The sequence below is a fragment of the Nothobranchius furzeri genome, chromosome 7 (assembly GCF_043380555.1).
Source record: "Nothobranchius furzeri strain GRZ-AD chromosome 7, NfurGRZ-RIMD1, whole genome shotgun sequence".
In the NCBI taxonomy this organism is placed as follows: domain Eukaryota; kingdom Metazoa; phylum Chordata; class Actinopteri; order Cyprinodontiformes; family Nothobranchiidae; genus Nothobranchius; species Nothobranchius furzeri.
Genome location: NC_091747.1, coordinates 41,706,547 through 41,725,422, shown reverse-complemented (window position 1 = coordinate 41,725,422; position 18,876 = coordinate 41,706,547). Strand labels below are relative to the sequence as shown.

Below are 18,876 nucleotides of genomic sequence, written 5' to 3'. Positions count from 1 at the left end.
CAGGAAATAGGTCCTGCTCTCTTAAAGTCTCATCTCTGGACGTTTTCTTCTCCATCCTCGATGGAGAGCATCACTGCTCCATGTCACACGGCAGCACAGTCTGCTGAGAGGTTCTGATGATGCTAAAGGCAACATTTAATCCCCCCTGTGGGTCGACTTGCGTTGGTGGCCATGATGCACACCAGACTAGCACTGGATGCTTTTTTTTTCTTTATCTGGAGGGAACCCAGATCAAATAGCATGCAAATGAATTGCAGTGTTCGAATTAATGCAAGTTGCAGCCCAAACCCTCAGTTCCTCCAGAGATGTGAGCTAAAGAAAAACATCCTGTCCAGCAAAATGGTACATAACCTTTAAAAGAAACATCCTCAAAATGTAAGGTTATTAAAGCTGAACTGCTTATAAACACATAGAAATAAAAAGTGCTGCAAGTTCTCAAACTTCTGCAGAGCAATTAGAAATAATTGGCTCTTCCTGTAAGTCTGCGGAGGTAATTCCCTTGAATAATAAAGACATTGTTTAGAAACATCTTAATTAGATAGGATCAGGAAACAGGGAATGCAGATGCTTGTTTGCTTTTCTCAGCGTTTATGTAATAAATAAAAGTGATATCATACAATTCTACCAAAATCATTACCAGTTTATGAAGAATAACTGTTAAAGGTACAGAAAATGTCTTGAGAATCCAAATGCTTCATCCGAAAAAAGTCTCAATTTACACATGAAGCTGTTGCCTCTGGATGATTGACAGAAAACAAGCTCCCATTACAAACATGTCAACAGAAACAAAGCTTGTGAATGCGAAGGCGTGGTAGTTGATGCAGGTTGGATTCGGTTTAAAAACAGAAGCAGGAGACAACGTTGGAGATGAAACTCCCTTTTCCAGCATCCTCCCACAGACTTCCAAACACAGGATCTGTTGGTCGACTAGTTGTAGATGTAGGTCAGCAGTGAAATAGACACACTCGGAACACATTTAGTACACAAGGGGTACGTTTGGGTATTGTTTTAACTCAGAAACAAATATAATGTCACCGGTCAACCCACAGGCTCGTCCATCGGTCGTGTGGATCAGAATATTGGGTCGAGCACAAAAGAGATAATTTAGCTTTTTGTTGCAGTTAGGTTGTTTGGAGAATCTATGACCAGTCAGTATCTTATCTGCAGTCGATTGAAGATTTTAGTAGTAAACGTTTGGTACAAGTCTCGCCATAGAATGCTCGGTGTAAACACTGGGTTCCAGAGAGCTGATTTGTTGAGGAAGTTCATCCTTTCAAGTTAAAAGTCTCTGGAGAAAAAGTATTAATTTATAATGAGTTGAATGTTAATAGTTGGTTATCATGATCTCAGTGTAACTATGGCAACTCCATACTCCAAACTCAACTGGAGTTTGAAGACAGAAGAAATTAGACCAAACCAAACAGATAAGCTAATGTCAAAGTGGAACAAGTTAGAAATAAATTCAGCATGACAAATATCATAACCATTTCTGTTATTTCTATTTCTGTTATTCTAATACTCAAAGATTTTCTTAAAGTCTTTGTTTTTAAATACAATGAAATGGAAAAGTTTGCAGGTTTTGTGTTTCAGCAGAAATATGCGACAACCTGGACCGACAGAGTTTAAGTACTGCAATCTGCAGAAATACACTTTAGTCTTGACTGTTCAGTGACTAGCTGTTAACGCGTCAATCCAGTCAGAAACTAGTTCCTATTTTTCTAAACTGAGTTCATTCAAATAGCTAACTACAGCAGCTAACATGTTAGCTGTACAGAAACACAACTGCGGCTTAAAGACATCCATGGCTCACAGCTGGTGCACTCTGGTTCGGTTCCAACACAAACCCTGAAGACGTTACATCCTGTGACCATAACAGATTAATGTTAAGTTTATTTAATGATGAGGTGCTTTGCATTCTGTTTGATCACCATCCAGTGTAAAGTAGAAATGACTACAAGCAATACTTTTGTATCAGATAAACCTCATGAAGACCAATAAATATTCCAAAGGAGGAAAACCAGACTTAGCAGAAAAGTTCACTTTTTACTTGGATATGAGGAAAAATACATATTGACCTTTATACAACCCTTTAATTTTCTAATGTTAATGTCCTTAAAGCACAAAAAATGCACTAGGGTCATATAAGGGTTAAAAAAAATAAACGGGCATTATAAGTTTGTTGTGGTAAATGCAATGTTCAAACAAGTTGAAAAGCATTGTGGTTATCAGAAAGAGCGACACCAAACGGATTTTATTAGACAGTTAGACTATTTAGATTACCTTCTTGATGTACTCCTAAATTTAATATAAATACTTTACTTTAAACATATCTACAAGTTTATCAGAATATTTGCAGGTAACCAGTTTTCTCTGCAGACATCAGATTAGGTCTGTATTCAGTGTGCCATACACATGCTGCCATTTTTCTTGGATTTTGAAAAGGTCAACATCTGTTGTCCCAGAATGATTAAAAATCTAGACGTTATTAACAAAAATTCTTCCTCTTGTTTCCCCAAAACAAGGGTCCAAATTTCTTTGCATGGACACGAATTAATGGAGAAGAGGGTACTGCTACTTGTACAGTTGTATTCCTCCAAAGCTGTGCTGCTCAGCTATTTGAGAGGAGCCTGGTGTTTCAGGTATGTCCTACTGGGAGGAGATATTGGGGTAGAAACTAACCTTTCAGATAAACACATCGAGCTGGGGAAGGACACACACACACACACACACACACACACACACACACACACACACACACACACACACACACACACACACACACACACCGAGCTGGGGACAAAAAGACTGGAGCTACAAGAGAAGACACATAAATGAGACGCAGACAAAGGACACATGAGGGCGCTTATTAGACCCAAAATGGAAACCCAGAGGATGGAGAACACATGAGGGAAGACGCAGACAAACATAAAAACCAAAAGGGCAGGAAGCCAAAGTCCAAAAATACAGGGGATTTTCAGGAGATCCAAAAACACTAACGGAACGAGCAGGACTGACAGAATAAGTCACACTGACAGCAACAATGAGACAAGGAGAGGGCTTTATACACTGGGGCTGGAGTGATAGGAGACGAGGAGCAGGTGTGTGGGGAACTGGCACAGGTGAAAGCAATAATGAGGAGAGGAGCAGAGGAGGACACCAGACCTGACTGGGAAGGACACACACACACACACACACACACACACACACACACACACACACACACACACACACACACACACACACACACACACACACACACACGAGGGAAGACGCAGACGTGACACATGACATTCACACAGTAAACATTCCAGTACAGTTCAGCTCATGAATTCAATCAGTAAAAAAATTCCTATATAAGAAACCCAGCAGATTACATCGAGTCACTGACTAGTGTCAGAGTCTTTACAGCAATCCTCATACTAAGCAAGCATGTAGCGACAGTGGAGAGGAAAACTCCCTTTTAACAGGAAGAAACCTCCATAGGATCCTGGCTCAGTGTAGAGGGACTGAGAAATGATGGATGATGGATGGATGGTGAATGAGTGGACAGTTGGACTAAATATTGATGGCTCAAAGGATGAATGGATGGAATAAATATAGTTTAATGGATGGATGCTGAACAGTGATACACGGATGAATGAACTGAAAAATTATAGATGGATGGATCTAAAGAAAAAATAAACAAAAACAAAGTAAAAATAAATGTAAATGAAGAAATGGCCCTTTAGCTGACTGCTGTAGGCCTGTAGGCTCTGGATCACATGTCTGATTTCTTTGACCAAAACCATTTTTTTGCTCTAGAAAAACATTCAAGCATCAACAAATCACAAGCGCTGGTCGTGTTGTTTCTTTGCCACCTCATCGACTGGACCAGTGGGTTTGCTGCTTATAAAGAGCCACTCTTCCATGAGGATACGGGAATCCACATGAAAGAGATGTCCGAGCCTTGATCAATCCCACAGCAGAGCCTGCTGACAGTTATTCAATCCATTTGATTGGATCACGCTACATTCCCCTGCTGTGACACACAACACTGAAAAGATTTCTAATAAAACGTTATGATGATGTTAGGACATAAATCTGTGTGATCTCAGTTATGACCAAATGTGTTCACTGGGCAGAAATAAAGCTGGCGTTGTGTTGGGAGTGTCGGTGGCTTCTGTCAGGGGACATTGCCCCTGTGATTTAACTGTTGCTGCAGGCCACGTCTCACTCAGCCACAGCGCTGGTTTTAATTGCCAGCTAGCAGACCATCACACTCTCAGCTTGATTTTCATTTCAAAGCTCAGCTTTGGGGCTCCCACTTTCCTTACACTCATGGAGCAATATCACCAACCACTTTGTAAATTCTCCCACCTTCATGCAGCCCCGACTCAAACATAATGCGTGGTGTAATTTCCACGGTTCCTTCCTTGCCATCACGAGGCGGCAGGGAGCGTGCGTGCTAGCAGACACCGAGAGGATGTCACGCATTAGACGGGACGTTGACTTGTCGCGTTAGAGTGCTCCTTCTCCTCTAGCTGTGTGGTAATTGCTCCACAAATCACAATGACTGCCAGGGGAAGAGGAGACAGCAGCGGGCCTCGCCGCCACTCACAGTTTGGCAGAGGGTTGTCATGGTCACAGATGTGCTTATCCTTTCTGGGATGGTGATTGTTCCTAATTACATCTATTGATGATCAGACAGCGTGTGAGCATGACTCAGCCCCATCAATGCACCCTGACAGGAAACAGGTATATCAATAGCTCTTACTACCATATAAACAAAAATGTCTAATTTTCATTCAAAAATATGGTTCGTTTTCAGACGCATCACCTTTCTTTGACCTGCCCTCCATTATAGTAACACTATCTAAAGCTATTTCCTTATTAGTATGGTGCATTGTCACAGACACACCTACACTCTGTAGGCTGAACTCTTTAAATAGGTGTTGATTGTAGCTGTTGCACTCAAATAGTTGCACTCAGAGCACAAGTGGGTGGTAAATGCTATTCTCCTCAGTCGCTCACTCAGCCTTTTTATTGACAGTCTGTGCCTCTTTAACAAGAAAACTGGAGTTTTTTACACCCACCTCCCACTTTCATACAATTCTAATCCAAAAGTGTTTCTTAAATCTTTCTGAAAATCAACTTTCAATCAGCAGAAAAACACATTTCACTGTGTGAATTCTGAGTGGTGTATCCACTTAGCAGACAGCTTCCAGTTTTCTTTGTAGGGGATTTTGATGGATGGTAGACAGTCTAACATTAATCTGTTGTGTGTGTAGCAAACCCTCCCTTTGTCTTCTCTCCCCCTCAGTGGGGGATTACATCTCCCCATCGGTTGTGCTGCAGTAACACAGACTGAACATGCACCCCACGTCTTGTAAAGGACAGCCGCCCCTCCTACTCTATTATCAAGAACCAAACTCCCCCAGAGTCTCAATTTAGCAGTTGCTTCTGTCTCCTACTGAAAACACACACTTCCTTTGTAACAAAACTAGGATGGCATTTCACGGACTGCTTCATACACTTCTTAAGGTACTGTGAATGGGTTGTGTGTGTGTGTTTTGGCCCTTTTCCGCTAGTACCCACTGTGCACCTCGCCTCAGCACGACTATGAGGGTTGGGTGGTTTTCTATTACAACTGGGAAACGTCTCTTGTGGACGGGGTTGCCAGTGGCCTCTGGAGTTTAAAAGGTAGAGTAAGGTGAACAACAAAGGACATGCTAGAATTGTTGAACATTCTGCTTCATCATACTCCAAAAACCTCAGTGAATAAATTTAAGAAGTACTCATTGAAACAATTTTGGTCAAGATGAAAGAAAAACTGAATAACTTTTTTGCTTCTCCCACCTACTGGTTAAAAGTGGATCTACAGCTGTCATAAACAACCCTGCTAGCTAGAGCTAATAACAAGCTAACACTAACACAAGCCAATTGATACTAAAATAAGCCACACATAAAGATCCACACTGACATTATTACTTACATGTCCAGTAGCATCAAAGCTAGGTCATCATCAAACTGTGGGTGTTTCTCAATGTCAAGGCACCTGGCCTTGCGAGGCGATGTCTTGCGAGGCCAGGCGCCTTACTTACGAGGACACTGTCCTTCCTTGGTCAAAGAAAACGGTTTAATGGAACAGACTTACATCCCGTGACCGTGGCTTCCACGGCGGTCACGTAACATCACGTGACACGGGAGATAATGTTATATTTTATACGTATTAGTTTCAATATAAATATATAGTGAGTCTTTTACTTTTTAAATTGAGTATATATTTGTTAAATTAAATATATAAGTGAGTTACTATCTGCTAGTCACTGCGAAGCTGCAACTAATAGGCAAATAACCAACCATAGATAACTTCTTTGGATCTAACAAAAACATTTTAAATTACTTGACTTTAATTTTTAACTTGAAATTTGCCCCCGAAGTAGCTGCTGGCTTTTGATCCGCCATCCTTTTGAAAATACCATGGTGTATTCTGGGTAATTTTAGACCAAGACTAGGCTACAAGACACCTCCCGTTCAGCTAACTAAACGACTAACAAACGAAGAACACACGCCTCGATAGAACATGAACAATGGAACACGTCTTGGCGGTTCCCGATGACATATCTCCTAGGCAACCGGGGCGGGGCCAAGAAATCAAGGCGAGATTCCTTGGCATTGAGAAACACCCTGTGATTTAGCCTCCTTAAGCTCCCTTAAACTAGTATAAGTTGCGTTGATGTTCACTCCAGTTTTAGCTCTGTGCTTCACCTCCAAACACATTACTTTCTTACTTTTGCTTCCAGGCTCCTATATGATACCAACAAAAAAAGCTAAATTCTTCTCCTTATTATTGAAAAGCTAACTGTTAGCCTATATATTAGCTACCAGCACAGTAAACATCTATTGCCTTCAGTAGCGGTTTTAGGCACGGGCAGACAGGGCAGTTGCCCGGGGCGGCATTTTTTCATGACACAAAAGGGGCGCACAAGCGCTGAGTACAAAAAAAAAAAAAAAGGAAATCTGCGCCGCACCGAGGTTTTCTATTATCTGTCATATGACAGTGTCTGGATTGGAAACAGCAAGTTGGCGCCCCCTGCAGCTGCAGGCGCTCCTGCTGACTGAGAACGTTCACGTGCACCGTGTGTCTATGAAGAACAGGAAGGGGAGGGGTGCGGCGGGGGAATTCACCTCTGCGTCTTTCCCAAATGAAATGAGCGTGCAGGGGCTGAATCAACTGTATTAACATGGCTAAAGTCAATCACATCTTAACGTTCTTCCATTTTTCATTCATAATATCATAAACACAGGCCTTTCATTCTTTCAGGTTTCTCTGAATTGTGTAAAATGGCCGAATAAAAAAAGGAAAAACAAAACGATTTTGTGGTCACCCCCCATCAAAGTCAAATAGTTTAGTCCTGACTAAAGGAAACTTACTGAGTCAGGAGCCAAACAGAAGAGATGAACATAAAAAAGGCTAAAACCACCAGTTGCCCCATTCAGGGGAAAAAAAAAGAAAAAAGAAGAGAAAGATAAAGGTATGTAGCTCTCATGATGCATGTTTTCAATTTTTTGAACCAGTTAACTGGGATTTTAACGGTTAAATGTGGTCAACTAATTGCTAACAGAGCTAATAGGGCTGAAATATTGAAACGAATATTCAAATGGTTCGAAAAAAGTCCTTGAATCGTTTTTTACTGATTCAAACTAGGATTTGTTAAATGCTCGCTGCAGCCTGTGGCCTGCCTGAACAACAACAAACACATGTTGATCATGTTCACATAATAATAAATAAAACAACTCTACAAGCAGAAGAAAACTCCCCAGTCACCACTAACTATCCTGTTTATTTATTGCAGATGGCTGCACTGATTATTTTTTTACATGATTTGTTCTGTAAAAGTTGGCATTTTTGGTAGTCTACAGTTTTTTATGTCAGTTTAAATTACAATTTCAGAGGCCATTCTAAAATATTATGGATCATGAGATCTATTGGAGATCTACCCCAACTTTTGGACTGCTCTGCCAGTCTCTGTGGCTCAAGCTGAGAGGAGCTTTTCAAAACTTGATCAAGTCATACCTGAGGTCACCTATGTTTCAGGGGCGGCTCACTAACCTGTCTCTGATTAGTATCAATCACTCAGTAGGGGAGCAGATTTCATATGATGACATTATTGATGACGTTGCATCAAGGTTAGGTTTTAATTTTAGTTTGTGTTTTCTGTTCTAAGTGCAATGCTGTAGTGATTATCTTTAGTTTGTTATGTGTGAAATATTTTTGCTATTTAGAATATTTATTATATATTATGTTCATATATTCTTAATATTTAGTTATTGTTTGTTTTTGTATATTTGATTCTATATATTTTGATACAGTATATAATGTATATTGCTTTACATTCTGACAACTTCATAGTAATTAATGTAAATATGTGCAACTTAGAAAAATGAATGTTCAATAGTCGTTCTAATAAAACATGCCTGTTTGTAGAAAACATGCGTGTGTTCATGCAGGTGGGGTGGTGTGGTGGTGGTGGTGGTGGGGGGGGGCGGTTGGGGGCGCTCAAAGGGGGCCTCGCCCGGGGAGTAATTCGATGTAGAACCGCCACTGATTGCCTTAAGCCCAGACCACAGTGCGTTTTTTGGCTGCTGTACAGGACTGCTCTGGTCAAATTGTGAAGACTCCAGGAAGGTGGCACTTTGCAGGGCGCAAGATTTCAGTGAGCCAAACTGAACAACATCTTGCTCTAGCAGGAGGCACTAACCCCCCTAAAAGCATACGTCTCTAAAAGCCGACAGGCTAGCCAAAACAACAAAGCTGAAAAGAGTAAAATGCGCTGCTGTTAACACTTTTTTTATTAGACTGTGAACCAAACTCCACCAAATGAGTGGTTAACATGTTCCTGGTTGTAGCTTCCTTTGGTATACTAGTATTTGTCTGGCTCCCTGGGTGAATTTTTATTGGTCGATTGCAGACAGGAGTCAAAGGTTTTCAAGCAGTGCATTGAAGACTGATGTCGGTTGTGGGGGTGCTCAATATGCTGTTGCAGTGCCTGTCACACTGGTTAGCCAAAGACCTGCAAATGACCTTCACGTTCACCGTTTGTCACAATTTTGTTTACAAGAGATTAGTCCAGGATCATTAAACATTTATTTTTTACAGTGAACTACACCTTTAATAATTATTTCTGAATTGAATCAGTGACAGTGAGTTTTTCATGCAGGCAGATCATGAAAACAGTCTCCTACACCTATTTCCTGTTTTAGCTTCTAATAGAAAAAAGACATTGAAACTCGAATTTGAAAAGACTGACGGATCTATGTTAAGCGGTCGCTTAAGCCGGGCGTACACTGTGCGACTTTTTCAATTTTTTGAGCCGATTTTCCACTCGTGTGTGATCCACAAGATCGGGGCGAGTTTTGCGCTGAGCGTCGTGAAGTGTACAGGGGGTTACGAGAGGCGATTAACACCGCGTGACCAGTTACCGATCAGCAATCGTGAGCTCGCACGGACTTCTGGAGTGTTTGATATTTTGCTCGTTCCTCGTGAGGGCTGAAGCGGCGCAGCAAGCAGCTGCGACCCAAAAAGTACCAGAACCACTCACTGTGCATGCGCAATCATGCATCGACACCGCTCACCCGCTTTTTCCCTAATAACACACGTTGTTCGTTTTTATCTCTAAACGTTTTATTTTAAACATGGTGACAAAGATTGTCAAGAAAGCGTGTTTGTCGTGTTCATGTCAAATTAAACTGATCACAAAACACAGATTTACTTTCTTTATTTCGTTTTCCTCATCCAACCCCCATAAATCCCTGTGTGTCCTCCTGCAGCACTCCCGCAGGACAACAGGCAAAACAACACAAAACAGTCTGACGTGTTGTGTAAAAACTGCTGTTTTTAGCATATTTTGTAGGTCCGACGTGTTGCTACCAGACGTACAGTGTGAGCAGTCAGGTCACATCCGAGAACTGGGTCGTACAGTCTGAGCACATGACTCGTGAGATCTGCCCTGCGAGGAAGTCGTACAGTTTGAGCTGAAGCTGAGTGCTACGAGTGAAAAAGTCGCACAGTGTCCGCCCAGCTTTAGACTCATTCATAGTGGCTCGCAACGGGGAAGGCTGTTGTTTTAGCATCCAGAATAAGCAGAAAATGTCTCTGCTGGCAGAAGCTAAAGTTAGCATTAGCAACTTAACCACACGGCAGAAGTTAGGCATGTGCAGATTGTGGAGATGAAACACAGACGATGCAGAGTAAGCAGAGTCAGGGGTAGAGCCGCGTTGCTGCTATCCAATCCGAGGCACAATTTCCAAATATCAGGAAATAAGACTCCAAATCATCCTGTGTTAATCTCCTCTGATGTGGCGCAGACTTGTCCATGCTGATGCAGGCATTTCTGGGCTTTTTTTTCTCTGAGTACGGATTGCAAGTCATTCATTACCACCAGAGACCGTTGCAGATGTGTTGATTAAACAAGTTTCCCACACCTTTAATGGTTGCTTATTGAGACACGTCGGTTTGCTGCACATGGACATAAAACTGTCAGTTAAAGCCCTACACATAACCAGTCAGACAGCAGTGTTGAGACATCATGTAACATTAAACCTGATTGCTAACAAATAAAAATCCAAACGGCAGCTTTCTGAAGAACATATTGTTGTTGAGTCTGGAAGTTTTAGGGAGATAGAAAAGAGGTAACTGCTTTGCTAAATGTTATGTGCAGATCCATCTTTATCAAGCATGAAATTGAAAGCCACGTTGGCATCCTCCGCAACTAAACCTCTGCCAATAAAACCAACCAGAGCATGGAGGAGAACCCCTCCGGCGACCTAAAAGTAGTGGGAGGAGGACAGAAGATAGGATGGAGAAGCAGACCAAGAGGATGAGAGGGAGTGGGGAGGAATGAGACAGTTATGGGAGGGAGGGGTGTAAGTCACACTCGTCACACTGGTGCCTGTCAAGGGCATGGGAAGAGAACCTCTAATGAATGTTTGGAGAAACTTCAATGTTATTGTTTTTGTGACACAAGAATAAAAACAGCTCAGAAAATGGTAATAAACCACAGAAAGACAGGAACGGATGAGGATGAAAGCATTTTATTTTAAAGTGGGGTTGTGCTATAGTGTGGTGGCTCGCTAAGGACCATGATTTTTAGAGCACAGCAGGAGGTGTGCACTCACCCCGTATCCTTGGCTAACTGCTGTTTTGTGTCCTTCAGATGGAGCTGGTGTCCAGTGATCCCTGTGCAGTGTGTCTGTTGGAAGGAACTTTTATCACAGGCGGAGAACACAGCATCCCTGCAGATGACATGCTTTAGTGAATATGAACAATGTGGTCTGCTGCCTCCATCTGCTTACATGTTTACCAGAATAACACTTTCAAAACTTGAAAAAGTTCTAAACCACCAGCTTTTTACCCTCCTGGCTTTATTCACTCATGCTGTGCTAATAATAAACAATACAGACTTTTCATTTTCTTGCTCATCCATCATATCAGAATTCATGAGATGCTCAAACCTTGAGTTAAGAGCAATGTATTTAAAATAAGACAAGTTTATTAACTAAATCATTTGTCATAGATCTGTTAATCCTGACCTGCATACATATTGACAGTATTTTCTATGTAGATTATGTTAAAGGAGACATAACATGAAAACCCCACATTTTTTATCCATTAACACAGTGTGTTTCACATTTTAATGTCTAAGTGAGCATAAAAGCTTATATTATCCACTAGAGTTGCTATTTAGATATTTAATAATTAAGTTTTGGGCATATTTGTCCACCCGTTCAGTTTTTCAAAATACCTAATACGTCTGAAATTTATGTCATCACAATAACTTCCAAACATGGTCATGGCCCTCCGGCTAAACACAGAGCCAATCCGCCATTTTTTCTTCTCGCTAAGATTTTTGTAGTCCAATTGGAAAAATGCAGAGTGTCAGGTTATTTTAGCCACACACAGCTCAAAACTGTTCCTCGTTTTAAGGAAGGGTGGTGTGGCAGTACTTAAAACCCAGAAGCTGATGACACTACTGCTAAAAGAACAGCAGAAAAAAGTAGTGTTTCTCTCTCTCTCTCTGTGTGTGTGTGTGTGTTTGTGTGTGCATGCGTGCGTGCTTGTGTTTGTGTCTCCCAGGCTAGTAGCTAGTGCTGAGGGCTTCATCTAAAAGGAGTCATTTCCATCTGACTGTGGCAGCAACAACACACAGCAGCAAAGCGGTAAGCTTCACATCACTTTAAAATGTTGGCAAACTCTACTTTAGATCTATGGGCATTAGCATCCGACCTGCTAACGCCAGGGCCGGATTATCATTGCAGGGGCCCCTGGGCACAATGTCAAGGGCGTCAGTTTGTTTTCAGAATTGCTGGGGACAATAACCATACACTTGAGTGGCGTTTAAAAATTGCTGGGGACAATAAAGTAGGCTAGCACAGGGGTCGGCAATCCGCGGCTCTGGAGCCGCATGCGGCTCTTCCATCCATCTGATGCGGCTCTCTGTGCTTATAAAATAATTAATGGATATTTAAATAAAATGCTTTATATTTTACTGCATTAATTTTACACCTGTATGCCAATTCTAAATGTAAAGATTATCTGCGTAAACCTGAACAGGTTCAACCCGGTCTGCGGTGGTTGACCGGTCACGCTTGTGCGTAATCATATCGGCACTTTATGAGCTGAAGAGGATGTGAGATTCTGGGATTCTCCTCAGACGGCTCCTGGATGTGTCGCCACATTGGAGCCAGGAACAAGCACTATTCAGCCAAAGTTTCATAATCAGGGAACATTTTCTAAGTGACAAGTCTCTCTGAGGGACAGGGTTTGGAAAACACTCGCTTCATTGGAAGGAATCTTCCCGCATGCACACTGCATGGTTCTCTGCGTGGCTCTGGGGTTAATCAAGTTTAATTGTTTCTCTTTGCAACAATCTTCACAGGAAGGCAAAACAGTTAAACGGCAGGTTACATATATTTCCATTTGACTGTTTATTTTGACAGATGAACTCAAGGATGTTGCTTGGTTTGAAAGAATTACCCAGACGCACATGGATGCGCATGGATGAGCTGACATTTTAATCGTTAACGCACATCGCGGAGGTAAAATATTCCCATCAGAACATCAGAGCTTTATACTGGACACTGTGTTCAGCGCGGCTTGGAGCGCCCACGGTGGACAGTGAGCTGAAGATCTGGGGTTCGCAGCGCAGTGCAGAACCACGCCGCATGCGATAAGATTTCCTCCCACTGAAACAGTCTGGAAACCCGGTCTCTCTGAGGGATGTGTCACTTGGAAAAATGTTCTTTTTATGAAATTATGAAACTTTGGCTGAACAGCGCTTGTTCCCGTCTCTAATATGGAGACGCATGACGCGTAGAGACATTTGATCACGCACAAAGTTTATGTGGAGCAGAAGCGGTCAGGCCACGGCAGGTGAAATGTTCCTAGCCTACATGAAGTGTAACATTAATGTGTTACTGGACACGCTGGTCTGGTTGGTTAGACCAGTGTTTGAAGCGGAAAACACACACACACACACACACACACACACACACACGCACACGCACACGCACACGCACGCACACACACACACACACACACACACACACACACACACACACACACACACACACACACACACACACCAATTAAAATAATGCTGATAGCGTGGACTAGAAGACAGGTGATGGTTTACGTATTTAAATGATGATCAGACTGCTGTAAAATGTAATCTCCATCCACATCCAGACACAATTATCCTCTATTCTTTCTCTATTTGCTCTGCTCTTGTCTGGGCTGATCAGCTGATGGTGTGCGCGGCGCGCCTAACTAGCGGCTGATGCACATTTTACGCATTTAGAGAGGTGGGCTGGATGCTTTGCTTTTACTGGAAGATGGTCCACTTAACGCACGGGTGTAGACTAAATATTAATGACAAATGAATGAAAATTAAATTGTGAGTTTTTACTTCATATTTTATAAATAAAAATGACGGGGGAACACATTTATGACGTATTTTTAAACGAAATTTTCTAGCGCGACCTGCCTGCTTCACTTAAGTCACTGCTTATTAAGGTCCGTCCAAAATTACCATGGGAAACGGGTAATAATGGCTCTTTGATGGGAATAGGTTGCCGACCCCTGGTATAAGATCTTCAATTCAATTCAATTCAAGTTTATTTATATAGCGCCAAATCACGACAAGAGTCGTCTCAAGGCACTTCACATAATAAACATTCCAATTCACAGTTCATTAAGCCAATCAGAAATAATGTTTCCTATATAAGGAACCCAGCAAATTGCATCAAGTCACTGACTAGTGTCAGTGACTATACAGCAATCCTCATACTAAGCAAGCATGCAGCAACAGTGGAGAGGAAAACTCCCTTTTAACAGGAAGAAACTTCCAGAGAATCCTGGCTCAGTATAAGCAGCCATCCTCCACGGCTCACTGGGGATCGAGAAGACAGAGCAGGCAGACACACACACACACACACACACACACACACACACACACACACACACACACACACACACACACACACACACACACACACACACACACACGCACGCACGCACGCACGCACGCACGCACGCACGCACGCACGCACGCACGCACGCACGCACGCACGCACGCACGCACGCACGCACGCACGCACGCACGCACGCACGCACGCACGCACGCACGCACGCACGCACGCACGCACGCACGCACGCACGCACGCACGCACGCACGCACGCACGCACGCACGCACGCACGCACGCACGCACGCACGCACGCACGCACGCACGCACGCACGCACGCACGCACACAAGTAATGTGTCTATAGTTATATTGTGATGTCTTAGTAAATATTGTATTTGGTGAAAGATAAACTTTATTGTATTTATCCTAGTGGATCTATAATTAAACGGATAAACTAGTAGTAGCAAATAAAAAGTCAATGAAAACAAAAAGTTATTATCAGGAGAGAGAGAATGTATTAGTGGTTAGCAGCAGTGTGCTAGTCGATGGCCCCCTCCATGAGGCCACCACAGCTGAGCAGAACATCATTGTAGCTTCTTCTGGGGAGAAAAACACTTACAGAGAAAATAAAGTTAACAGCTGAAATTGCACAAAATAGTACAGTTAAAGAGCAGACTGTAGAAGAAAGCAGTAGAGTGTGAAAAGTGGTCAGTGTGTCCTCCAGCAGTCTGAGCCTATAGCAGCATAACTACAGAGTTAACTCTGAATAATCTATCCTATTTAGATGTAGGCATGTTGGAGGCAGGGCAAGGGAGAGCCGTCTTTACCGACTGTACACTCCACCTCCCTGTAATCCCCAACTTGTCCAGATTTAGGCTAACATCAGATTTTAACTATAAGCCCTATCAAATAAAAATGTTTTAAGCCTATTCTTAAAAGTAGACAAAGTGTCTGCCTCACGGACTAAAGCTGGGAGCTGGTTCCACAGGAGAGGAGCCTGCTAACTAAAAGATCTGCCTCCCATCCTAAGTTTAGATATTCTTGGAACCACCAGTAGACCTGCAGTCTGAGAGCGAAGTGCTCGGTTAGGAACATATGGAACAATCAGATTACTGATGTATGATGGACCTTGATTATTAAGAGCTTTATATGTGAGAAGAAGGATCTTAAAATCTATTCTGAATTTAACAGGTAGCCAATGTAGGGAAGCTAAGACAGGAGAGATATGATCTCTCTTTTTAATTCTCATCAGAACTCTAGCTGCAGCATTTTGGACAAGCTGAAGACTTTTAACTACATTCTGTGGACTTCCTGAGAGTAATGAATTACAGTAATCCAGTCTTGATGTAATAGATGCATGAACTAGTTTTTCAGCATCACTCCTGGAAAGTATGCTTCTAATCTTAGCAATATTCCGAAGGTGGGAAAAGGAAATCAGACAACCTTGTGAAACCTGGGATTTGAATGACATGTCCTGGTCAAAGATAACACCAAGGTTCCTTGCTTTGTTCTCGGAGATTAATGTAATGCCATTAAGGTCAGGCGATTGGCTAAGCAATTTCCTTTTCTGGATTTCTGGTCCAAAGATGAGAACTTCCGTCTTGTCTTGATTTAAAAGCAAGAAGTTAAGAGTCATCCAATTTTTTATGTCCTCAAGACAAGCTTGTAATCTACCCAACCGATTAGGTTCATCAGGGTTAATGGATAAATATAACTGAGTATCGTCAGCATAACAGTGGAAGTTTATCCCATGCTGTCTAATGATTTTACCAATTGGGAGCATATATATAGTAAAAAGAATTGGCCCAAGCACTGAACCCTGTGGTACTCCGCAAGTAACCCTGGAGTATGAAGAAGATTTGTCATGTACATTTACAAAATGAAATCTGTCAGACAGGTAGGATTTAAACCAGCCTAACGCTGTTCCTTTGATCCCTACAACATGTTCAAGTCTTTCTAAAAGAACATTGTGATCAACTGTGTCAAAGGCAGCACTGAGATCTAACAAGACTAGAACAGACACAAGATTCTTATCTGAGGCCATAAGAATATCATTTGTAACTCTCACTAATGCAGTTTCAGTGCTGTGATACTCTAAAACCAGACTGAAATTCCTCAAACAGAGCATTAGTGTTTAAATGCTGACATACTTGGATGGCCACTATTTTCTCCAGGACTCTGGATAAAAATGGAAGGTTAGATATTGGTCTGTAATTCATTGGGTCATCTGGATCCAGAGAAGACATCTGAGCTGGTGAAACAAAAATCCTCATCAGCAGGCGTTTTTGAAAGTGGGGGGGACACAGCTGCCAATCACAAATTTTGCCGGGGACATGTCCCAGGCGTCCCCGGTTAAAATGACGCCTATGCACAATGTGCTTAGTCCTGGCACGTTGCAAGCTTTTCAAAAGTGTGGGGGATGTTGTCTGTGCCTAAAATACTTATGTTATTCATCTTGTTAGTTTAATTTCCATAATAGTTGAGCAGGTGTGAATTTTAAGACGCATCACGCATGTCTCCATTTTAAACATGTTTAAAATGTTCAGAATACAAATCCAGGCTCTGTCTCGTTAGATTGGTGCAACTAAAGTTTGTACTGAATGAAACTTTACATTAAACCATGTTGAAAAGGTAAGAAAAGGATGAGATTAAGTAATTTTTTCCCTCCTTTACAGTCACGGAGTACAGCGTAGTGCGCATGGCTCTGGGGTTAATCAAGTTTAATTGTTTCTCTTTGCAACAATCTTCACAAGAAGGCAAAACAGTTAAATGGCAGGTTACAGATATTTCCATTTGACTGTTTATTTTGACGGCTAAACTCAAGAATGTTGGTTGTTTTGAAAGAATTACCCCGACGCAGACTGATACAGATCATTACGCACATCGCGGAGGTAACTAAATCAATCAAAATAAGATTCCCATCAGAACAACAGAGCTTTATACTGGACACTGTGCTCAGCGCAGCTCACAGCGCACACGGTGGACAGTGAGCTGAAGATCTGTAGAGGGGTTCACAGCACAGCACAGAACCACAGTGCATGTGGTAAGATTTCCTCCCACTGAAGCGGTCTGGAAACCCTGTCTCTCTGAGGGATGTGTCACTTGGAAAAATGTTCGCTATTATGAAACTTTGGCTGAACAGCGCTTGTTTCCGTCTCCAATATGGAGACGCATGACGCATCCAGTCTGTCTGAGGCAGAATAGCCTCCTCAGCTCAGAAAGCACCAGTAGAGACATTTGATCACGCACAAAGTTTATGTTGAGCAGAAGCGGTCGGGCCACGGCAGGTGAAATGTTCCTAGCCTACATGAAGTGTAACTGTTTAATTGTAACATTAATATGTTACTGGACACGCTGGTCTGGTTGGTTAGACCAGTGTTTGATGTGGAAAACACACACACACACGCACACACACACACACACACACACACACACACACACACACACACACACACACACACACACACACACACACACACACACACACACACACACACACACACACACACACACACACAATTAAAATAATGCTGACAGCGTGGACTAGAAGCCAGGTGATGGTTTATGTATTTGAATGATGATCATGCTGCTGTAAAATGTAATCTCCATCCACATCCAGACAGAATTCTCCTCTATTCTGTCTCTATTTTCTCTGCTCTTGTCTGGGCTGACGTAGCTGATGGTGCGGTACCCTTATGAAAGAGTTCTACATTGAGAGGTACATTTAAGAAGTGCAGGTAGAGTTAGAAAAATCTGCAGGGCCACAAACACATTAGGGAAGATGGACTGTAGACTATTTTTTAGCCCGAAAACGATCATGGTTCTATTTATATTGCATTATTCATGTGGACTCTCCGGGGATTATTTAGAACTGAGAGGTGCAGAGCTCTGATCGTTGACGTGCTCCAGACAGATGCGTCCTGAGAACGGCCACAGTAACATTCTCAAAGTGTCACCACCTCAAAAACAAATTTAACATGCGATCATTTATATCGGCTCATATCCTTTTATGTTTTCTGTCTTTTGTTTGTGCCTGATGTGTTTTGCTGCTGCAGAGCGCATAACCAGTTTCGTCCTCCGGTGACTTCGCCTCACCGGTGCAGCCGGCGCGCTCTGCTATATTTACGGTAGGTAGATCTTTTTTAACTGCAGTTCTAAAGGTAACTCATAAGGTGAATACATATGAAGGCAGGTGGCAGTTTTTCTTCAGGATTGAGAGGAGATGCCGGAAGATAAACAGACAGGACAGAAAAATAGTCAAATAAAAACAAGTTCGTTTTTGTACCTGGTGGTTGCAACAAACAGACACCATTGAAAGTAATTAGAAGCGAGGAACAGAAAATTAAATGATTCTTTCAACGTTTAGATCAGCAGGAACTCTGAGAGGCTGCAGGCACATCAGTGAGTTTGCGGCCACTGCGCAGGGGGAGGG

General features: G+C 42.3%; 1 long non-coding RNA gene across 1 annotated transcript in view; it reads left to right on the top strand.

Annotated features, from left to right (window-relative positions):
* Positions 1-5,503: 5,503 nt before the first annotated feature.
* Positions 5,504-18,876, top strand: part of LOC107382733 (uncharacterized) — a 15,680-nt gene continuing 2,307 nt past the window's right edge. Inside the window, exons 1-3 of the long non-coding RNA XR_011521083.1 lie at positions 5,504-7,514; positions 11,196-12,198; positions 18,500-18,571. This is a non-coding gene — a long non-coding RNA (uncharacterized lncRNA). The remainder of the gene's footprint in view (positions 7,515-11,195; positions 12,199-18,499; positions 18,572-18,876) is intronic.